Source organism: Chiloscyllium plagiosum, chromosome 41 (assembly GCF_004010195.1).
Source record: "Chiloscyllium plagiosum isolate BGI_BamShark_2017 chromosome 41, ASM401019v2, whole genome shotgun sequence".
Classification (NCBI taxonomy): Eukaryota; Metazoa; Chordata; class Chondrichthyes; order Orectolobiformes; family Hemiscylliidae; genus Chiloscyllium; species Chiloscyllium plagiosum.
In genome coordinates this window covers 4,529,824-4,539,770 of record NC_057750.1, presented here as the reverse complement: position 1 = coordinate 4,539,770, position 9,947 = coordinate 4,529,824, and the positions used below count along the sequence as shown (strand labels likewise).

Genomic DNA, 9,947 nt, shown 5'->3' with positions numbered 1-9,947 from the left:
AGGCTCCCAACCTCATTCCTGACGAAGAGCTTATGCCCGAAACGTTGATTTTCCTGCTCCTCGGATGCTGCCTGACCTGCTGTGCTTTTCCAGCCCCACTCTGGTAAACCAGAGACTCCAGGCTACAAAATGCTCAAAGGGTAAACTGTAATGTCACCATATTCACACCAGACTATGGCGACACTCTCTCATTAGAGAGAGACAGGTAGGGGTGGTTTAACCTGAGGGTTACCACACCTCAGGTTGGGAGAGGTTGACAAGGAGAGTCCTTCATGGGAACATCAGCTGGTGACGGGAATTGAACCGCCACTGTTGGTATCTCTCTGCATCACAAACCAGCCATCCTGCCAACTGAAGAGATAAATAAACAGGGTGCATGCAGGTAAAATGTTTCAAGGTGGTTTCTCTTTGATGCAGTTAAAAGTAAAACTGCAGGCAGTGAAAATCTGAAACAGAACGAGAGAAATCTGTGGACAGAACAAACAGAGGTAATATTTTGAGTCACTTTGAAATACTGAACCCTCATAATACTCCAAAGAAGAGTCTGACCAAACTCAAAATGTTAAAACTCTGTTTCTCTCTTCACAGCTCGTGCCAGACCTGCTGAGCTTCTCCAGCACTTTCTGCGTCTGTTTTGTGTTTCACTTCAAGTCGCCCGGGGGGGGGGGCGGAATCTGTGGAACTCATTGCCGCAGAGGGCTGTGGAGGCCATGTCATTGAGTGTCTTTGAGACCGAGAGAGGTTCTTGATTGGTAAGGGGATCGAGGGTTAACTGGGAGAATGAATCAGTCACGATCGAATGACAGAACAGACCCGATGGGCTGAATGATCTAATGGGTACCGTTTTGATGACAGTTGAGTTGGGAATGTCCGATTTGGGACGAATAGTGTTGGAAAATGATGCTGAGCCTCCTTAAGGTTAAAAGAGGAAATCAAAGTTGTATTTTTGTGTGTTTGTCCTGTAATCAGACGCTGTCTCGAACAGAATTGAAGAGCGGTCTCCTTTTTGGTTTTGTTGGTTCAGACAGTGGCTTCTGTGAGGCATCGTGGGTAAGTTATTTTCAGTGCAGCCATTGGCCTGTTTTATCCAACATGTTCATTAACTCCCACCTCGGCGAGACTACAAAGGTCAGAATTGGTGTAAATATAGATTTTGATTTTAGACTTAGAATGCTGTCACCAGTGTACAGTGGGTTGGTCAATGCTGCTTTTTTTTTGGAAAGGAGGAGGCCATTTGGCCCATTGTCTTTGTACTGTACGAGGGTGCAAACTGCCCCATCTCTCGCTTTCAACCTGCTGCAGGTGTAATCACTCCTCGCACAGTAAATGATAGTCTATGCCTCCCCTCGTTCCACCACCACCCCCCTCCGCCCACACTCTCAGACAGCACGTTCCCGACTCTGAACCTCTCGCTGCTTTGAGAGTCTCCCTCTCGTGTCACCCTTTGTTAACCATGCACCCCGTAAAGTGTGCCCCCTCTCTCCCTCCTGCCCAATATTTTTACTGATGCCAAGTGCTCGATGAAAATGGAGGGATGGTCGCTTGTGCCTGATTTCCCATTTCACCTTCTGAATTGCCGGGAGGAGTTTGAGATTGATGCCATGCTGCAGCACTGAGGGAGTGCCACAGTGTTGCTCGTGTTGAGATTCAGATGTTCAATCTACACCCACCTCCCTCCCCCCTCTGGGTGGCGCAGTGGTTAGCACTGCTACCTCACAGCATCAGGGGTCCAGGTTTGATTCCACCCTCGGGCGACTGTCTGTGTGCAGTTACACATTCTCCCCGTGTCTGCGTGGGTTTCCTCCGGGTGCTCCGGTTTCCTCCCACAGTCCAAAGATGTGCAGGTTAGGGTGGATTGGCCGTGCTATAGTGTCCAGGGATGTGCAGGCTAGGTGAGTTAGCCATGGGAAATGCAGGGTTACAGGGATAGGGTGGTGGGCCAGGGTGGGATGTTCTTCAGAGGGTCGGTGTGGACCCGATGGGCTGAATGGCCTGTTTCCCTACTGTAGGGATTCTGTTCCATGAAACAAAAACGCAAATCAAAAATGGCATTAACCCTTTCAGGGTCTGAAAGCCTCCTCTTCTGACTCTCCCAAAGAAGAGTCATTCAGGACCCAAAACATTAACCCTGCTTTCCCTCTCAGTGCTGCCAGACCTGTTGAGTTTCTGCTTTTGTCTAACTTCCTGGGGAACTGGGTTCGAATCCAGCTGTGACTGATGACGAAATTCCAAATTGGTTTTATTTCAGAAGGCAAACTAATCATGGGATTAAAAGCCAGTCCTAAAGGTAACTGTTTTAACTGATGTCAATTGTCACAAAAGCCCAAGCTAATACCCTTGAGGGAAGGAAATCTGCCCTCCCTATCCGGGTCAGGCCAACACGTGACTCCAGACCCACAGTAATGTGGCTGACTCCTATCTACCTTCTGAAATGGCTAAGTGAGACTCTCCGTTTGAGGGCAAATTCGGAATTGGCAGCATAGGCTAACCCAGCCAGGGAAGCTCACTTCCTGTGACTGAATTCCTGAAACACAGCAGGGCCCAGACAACAAAGAAAACAAAATTCAGAGTGCAAGCCAATTCGGACTCGTCCTTCCTACTCTCCGCCCCAGTCACAGCATATCTGTTGTGGGCTGAATCGAGTGTGTCTGCGATGCCTCATGTAGTCAAATAGCTTAGATGGCAGCACCAGAAAAGATTTACAATGATGTTGCCAGGGCTGGAGGATTTGAGCTATGGGGAGGGGTTGAGCAGGCTGGGACTGTTTTCCCTGGAGCGTTGGAAGCTGAGGGGTGACCTTATAGAGGTTTACAAAATCTTGAGGGGCATGGAGAGGGTAAATAGACAAGGTGTTTTCCCTGGGGTGGGGGAGTCCAGAACTAGAGGGCATAGGTTTAGGGTGAGAGGGGAAAGATATAAAAGAGACCTAAGGGGCAACTTTTTCCACACAGAGGGTGGTACGTGTATGGAATGAGCTGCCAGAGGAAGTGGTGGAGGCTGGTACAATTACAACATTTAAAAGGCATCTGGATGGGTATATGAATAGGAAGGGTTTAGAGGGACATGGGCTGGGTGCTGGCAGGTGGGACTAGATTGGATTGGGATATCAGGTCTGTATGGACGGGTTGGACCGAAGGGTCTGTTTCCATGCTGCCCATCTCTATGACTCTATGACATGCGCCCAGGAACCTAGCCCCCCCCCCCCGGTGGACATATCAGCGTTGGCCTGCCCGGTGGAAGGGTAAACAACAACGTTTTGGAAAGAGAGGTTCTGTGGGGATTTGCTTCTGGAATTAAGCAAGGAGCGTGATCCCTTCACGAAGGTTTGGGGCAAAATCCACATTCCCACCATCTTTCAAATTGCCTGTGGACCCCAGAAACTGCCTCTTAATTTCATAAAAGGACCACTTTTTTTATTAAAAAAAATAAATTAAATAAAAATTCCTCTCGGACACTGCTTGGCGCTTGGCAACGATTCCTGAAAACTGGCTTGGAATCCCTTGTGGCTCATAACATTTACCCCGGTTCCCGTTGCCATAGGGACCGGTTGCTAGGTTACAAAGCGCACCCTGTATTCCCATGTTGCAGGCGTCTTGTGGGAGAGATTACGTCACTCCTTAAAGCTAAAAATACATCTTTGGGGCATCCGTCAGCCTCTGATGACACACTCTGCCATCTCCAAGCATTGTTCCATGGGTTTTTTAAATCATTGAATTCGTTAGGGAACAGCAGAGCTGCCTTTCTGTAGCACCGCACACGTTCTCTGGATGTCACAAGCGAAATGTTTTGGAATGGCTGCTGCTGTAGTTGCCTGTCTCTCTGCACAGCAAGCTCCCACAGACAGGAAATAAATAAATAAGGAGTGGGTTACCTCTCGTTATCCTGGTGAAGGGCTTTTGCCCGAAACATCGATTTTCCTGCTCCTGGGGTGCAGCCTGACCTGCTGTGCTTTTCCAGCACCACTCTAATCCTGACCTCAACTGCTTGTTATCACCAAACTCCCCCCACAACTGTCTCAAAGTAGATGTTGGTTAGGACGCTGGGGAGAGTTCTCACCTTATTCTTCATAAGAGTAGCCCAAGAGTCATTTAAACATTCCCTTGAGAGGGATAGAAGAGCAGAACGAGGCCATTCAGTCTATTGAGCTTGCTCTCTCCCATTCCCAGCTGGGAATATGACAGATTTGAGAATCCCCCACTTTTTTTCCCATTCCCCTCAAGTTCCCTGCCTCTTATTGATTAAAATAAACCTTATCATCTGATGTGGCCCCCTGACAGTGCAGCACTCCCACAATGCCGTGCACTGGCATTATCACCCTCGATTATGGCCTTTAAATGTGATTAGAAGCCCCCAACCAATTTGGTGTGAGCTCTACCCACGAAGCATCTGGAACATTCCGATTTTTTTTTCCCTTTAGTGGAATTCTTAATGCCCTCATCCTGTGAGTGAATAGCTGACCAGGCAGCATTTATTACCCCATCCCTAACTGCCTAGAGGGCAAACCACTTTGCTGTGGGTCTGGAGTCACGTGTAAGCCGGGCTAGGGTAAAGGTGGAAGTTTCTTTCCCAAGGACATTAGTGACCCAGATGGGTTTTTCCGACAATGGATTCATGCTCATCGCTGGACTCTTAATTCCAGGTTTTTTTAATTGAATTCAAATTCCAACATCTGTCCATGGAGGGATTCAAACCCAGGCTGTTACCTGGGTCAATAGTCCAGCGATAATATCACTAGGCCATCATCTCCCCAGGGATGTGCGAGTCATTGGTAATACCAGTGTTTGTTGCCCATTCTTAGTTACCCTCTGAACAGAGTGTCTCACCTGGTCATTCCAGGGGGCAGTTGAGTGTCAGCCATGTTGCTGTGGGTCTGGAGTCACGTGTAAGGACGCCAGATGTTTTTATTTTCCTTTAGAGGCTTGCAAATGATGAGCAGGAGGAGCCATTCATCCACTCAAAGGCTGTTCTACAGTTCAGTAAGAGCATGGTCAATCTGCCATGGTCAATCTATGCCAAGTTTGTCCTGATTCCCTCGTTTGCTTTGACTTCTGACTGGGGAAGTGTTCCATGTGCTCACGAACCTTCTAGAAAACCTCTTTGTCTCTATCTAAAAATAACCCCTTATTTTTAAACTGTGTGCCCCAGACCTTGTCTGTCCCGAGGCAGGGGCCAGGGGAGGTGAGGGGAATGTCCTTTCAGCATCTGCGTGGGATTTTGTCCGATAAGGGCATTAGTGAGCCAGGGGAGTTTTAACAACAAGTGATGGTAGCTGGATAGCACGGTGACTCAGTGGTTAGCACTGCTGCCTCACAGCACCAGAGACCTGGGTTTGATCCCATCCTCGGGGGACAGTCTGTATGGAGTTTGCACATTCTCCCCTAGTCTGTGTTAGTTTCCTCCCACAGTCCAAACATCTGAAGGTTGGGGTGGATGGACTATGCCAAATTGCCCCATAGCTGTTCAGAGATGTGCAGGCTAGGAGGGTTAGCCATGGGAAATGGGAAAGCACAACAGGTCAGACAGCATCCGAGGAGCAGAAGAACCAACATTTCAGGCACGGGCCCTTCCTGTTGAAGAGCTTATGACAGACATGTTGACTGCTCCTCGGATGCTGCCTGACCTGCTGTGCTTTTCGACTCTGATCTCCAGCATCTGCCGTCCTCACTTTCCCCTAGCAATGGGAAATATAGGGCAGGGAGGGGAGGGGGTTGGGTCTGGGGGGGGGGGGGGATGCTCTTTGAAGGGCCGGTGTGAACTTGATGGACCGAATGGCCTGATCCCACACTGTAGAGATTCCACTCAATTCCATTCTAGATTTTATTTTTGAAAAAATATCTTTTCTGGAAAAAGGTGGAGAGGAAAGGAAAAAGAAAAGTATCCTTCTCCAAAACAGGAACATACTGACTGTGGCACCAGCCAGCACCGAGTCAGTCCCATGACCTGAGGCAATTCTGATCTCCTGGTTATATATATTTCTTTTAATAAAAGGAAGACAATGCCCCAGACCAAGAGGGCTTTTTCCCACCGTTCCCTCGCTGTGGACAGCCAGCTCAGAGTCAGTCTGAACTCCCTGGGTTGAGGTGTTTCTAAATCTCCTGTTCATTTTTTTTTCCCTCCAACTCTGAGTGAACAGAACCCCTGTTATTCCTTTTTTTTCTCCCCATTCTAGTTTAATGGTCACCGTCAATTTCCATAGGACCGTAGGAAATAGGAGTGGAAGTAAGGCCATTCGGCCCATTGAGTTCACTCCACCATTCAATCGTGGCTGATGGGCATTCCAACGCCACTCACCCGCACTCTCCCTGTATCCCTTATTTCAGATTTTATGGTTTGAATTTAAATTCCAGCAGCTGTTATGGTGGAGATTTGAACCCGTGTTTGACTTGACCCTGGGCCTCTGGGTAACTAGACCAGTCTCATTACTGCGATTGCTACTGTCTCCATTTGACAGAGGCCAATCAGCCCATCTAATGCACTCAAACCACTTAATCTAATCCCTCTGTGTGTCCTTTGAAAGAAATGATCCAAATGATCGCTAGGGGGAGGTGATGACTGAGTGGTATTGTTGCCAGACTGTTAATCCAGAGAGGTAAAAGTGGGTCCAGCAGATGCTGGCGATCAGAGTCAAGATTAGAGTGGTGCTGGAAAAGCACAGCAGGTCAGGCAGCATCTGAGGAGCAGGAGAATCGATGTTTCAGGCAAAAGCTCTTTATCAAGGCTTTCTAATGAAGGCCTTATGCCTGAAAAACATTGATTTGTTTTTCCCTGCTCCTCGGATGCTGCCTGACCTGCTGTGCTTTTCCAGCGCCACACTGGGTTAACATCAGAGTCAAGATCAGAGACCCAGGTGATGTTCTGGGGACCTGGGTTCAAATCCTGCCGCAGCAGATAGTGAAATTTGAATTCAATAATTATCTAGAATTAAGAATCTAATGATTTTTATAAATCCATTGTCAATTGTTGGAAAAACCCATCTGGTTCAACTAATGTCCTTTAGGGAACGAAGCAGCCATCCTTACCTGGTCTGGCCTACATGTGACTCCATACCCACAGCAAAGTGGTTGACTCTCAACTGCTCTCTGGGTAATAAATGCCACCCTAGCCAGCGACACCCATACCCCATGAAGAAAGGGGAAAAAATGGCCTTTTCTGATTGAGAATATGAAGAATGATGTTCTGTAGAACAGGAATGTAACCACCCCCCCCCCCCCCCCCCATAAATATTTTTAAACATTGTGCCTTGCCCAAAAGATTAAGATAAATTGCAATGTGTGTCATTGTAAGAAGGGAGAATTGCCATTTTTTTTTGTTGGGGGCGGTGGGTAGAGTGCAGATAGAAACCATAAATTAAAGACAGTCACTGAGCTCCAATCAGGAACTGGGGAGAAACCTACTTACACTAAAGACCTCTGAGAATGTGAAACTCGACACAAAACTTCCATCTGGAAGGACATGGGGCGGCAGATACATGGGAACACCACCCCCTGCAAGTTCCCCTCCACTCCCCATCCTGACTTGGAAATATATCGCCATTTCTTCAGTGTCACCGGATCAGAATCCTGGAATTCCCTCCCTCAGGGCATTGTGGGTCAACCCACAGCACACGGACTGCAGTGAGTCAAGAGGCAGCTCACCGCCACCTTCTCAAGGGGGCAATTAGGGACGGGGCAATAAATGCTGGACTTGCCTGTGACCCCATGAGGGAATTAATAAAAAAACAAGGTGTTGTTGAGCTCTTGGTCAACATGGTGGCTCAGCAGTTAGCCCTGCTACCTCACAGCACCAGGGACCAGGGTTCGATCCCAGCCTCAGGCGACTGTCTGTGTGGAGTTTGCACATTCTCCCCGTGTCTGCGTGGACATTCTCCCCGTGTCTGCGTGGGTTTCCTCTGGGTGTTCCGGTTTCCTCCCACAGTCCAAAGACTGTGCAGGTTAGGGTGGATCAGCCATGGGAAATTGCCCCATAGTGTCCAGGGATGTGTAGGCTAAGGGGGATTAGCCATGGGAGATGCAGGGGTAGGATGGGTCTGAGTGAGATGCTCCTTTCGAGGGTTGCAGTGGGCTGAATGGCACAGTAGGGATTTCTATGAAATGGGACTCGAGGAGGAATCACTAAAAGGAGTGGGGTAGGAGGACGCTGGTGTGGTGCTTTAAGTAACAGCATAGACTGCTTGGGCCGAATGGTCTCTTTCAGTGCTGTGAATCTTGTGTGATGATTTTTAGAGAAAAATACTTTAGCACTGGGTACCTTTTCTTCATGGGCTTGAAGACCATGTCTGAGGATTGAGCATTTGAGGAGTTAGGGATAACCTGCAATGGAGTGGGGGTCAGAGGGAAGATTATGGGCATGGGGGGGGAGATGGATACAGAATTAAGAATCACAACCAAAAAGATAAAATCCATCTGGTCAGCCCCTGGATGGAAAAGTTAGCGAATTTAGACAGTGTGGAAGAGTAGATGATCGCTCCGTGTAACTGTAGAGCGAAGAGATGGTGTATTTTGATTGGTATAATTACAGGGTGTTTAGAGTTAATTACATTGATTACGGGACTAATGTGTAAATTCCTCTGGAATAATCAAGTGACTGTGAAGACCCTGGGTTCACATTGTAATTAAAGCGCCAGGCGTAGACTCTCTGGAAATGGAAGGAAGAGTCTGTGTTTTGTTTAGTGTCCACAGACATCCGCAAGGATTTCCCAGCCAGCTGCACACTTTCAAAGAATCCTGGACCGAAATCCAGGCCCATGTTAGACTCTGGGTTGACTGAATAAAGATCTGGACCAGGGTATACTCACTGCTGTCCGGCGCTAATTGCTTCACTAAGTCTCTTGAGAGGCGTTGGTATAACTTGCCTCCTGGGCAGTTTTGAACTGCAAGGGAACTTTTTACAAACTCTTCCCAAAGTTTGTCTTTTGTAAACTCACAAAGTAGGAGCAGGAGTAGGCCATTCGGCCCACCGAGGCTGGACTAGCATCCAGTATGATCATGGCTGATCGTGTGAGCTCAGTATCTCACTCCCGCTTTCTCTCCCATGCCCCTTTAGCCATTAGGACCATGTCCATTAGGGTTATGTCCATTAGGGTCATGTCCAGCTCCCCCTTAAATCTATCGAACATACTGACCCCAACAGCTTCCTGTGGGAGAGAATTCCCACTCTCTGTGTGAAGAAATTCTTCCTCATCTCAGTCCCCAGTGACTTATCCCTTATTGGTTAGCACTGCTCCCTCACAGCGCCAGGGACCCAGGTTCAATCCCAGCCTCGGGTGACTGTGTGGAGTTTGCACATTCTCCCCGTGTCTGCGTGGATTTCCTTCGAGTGCTCCGGTTTCCTCCCACAGTCCAGAGATGTGCAGGTTAGGGTGGATTGGCCATGGAAAATTGCCCCATAGTGTTCAGGGATGTGCAGGTTAAGTGAATTAGCCATGGGAAATGCAAGGGGATAGGGGAGGGGGTGGGTCTGGGTGCGAGGTTCTTTGGAGGGTCAGCACAGACTTAGTGGGCTGAATAGCCTGCTTCCACACTGTAGGGATTCTCTAATTCTTAGACTGTGGCCCCTAGTTCTGGACTTCCCCCAACATGACCTTCCCTGGTTAGTGATAGACTTTCACCCGGCCTGAGTCTGACTTGGAGATGGACACAGCACCATTGTAGACCAGCCTGAGACTGGGAAGAGCTGCCCAGGAGTTTATATATGAAAAGGAGGAGGGGGTGGGGAAGGAAGATAAATTTGGAAGCGGTGGTATCTATGTTCCCTTTCAGCCCGGGCTGTGAACCCAACTCGAATTAACCCGAGGGTCCCCAAGGGATGAGGTGCATTTCATTTTATACTGGCCAATCCAAGCAGGGATTATTTCAGAAAATGGGAGCATTTTCACAACATTATCTCCCCCTCCAAACACACACTCAGACACACACACCCACACACAAACACTCAGACACCCACACATT

General features: G+C 48.4%; 1 protein-coding gene across 1 annotated transcript in view; it reads left to right on the top strand.

Moving 5' to 3' along the window:
* The window catches only part of LOC122542765 (numb-like protein), a 120,184-nt gene that overhangs the window by 44,598 nt on the left and 65,639 nt on the right, over positions 1–9,947 (top strand). The window lies entirely within an intron of this gene.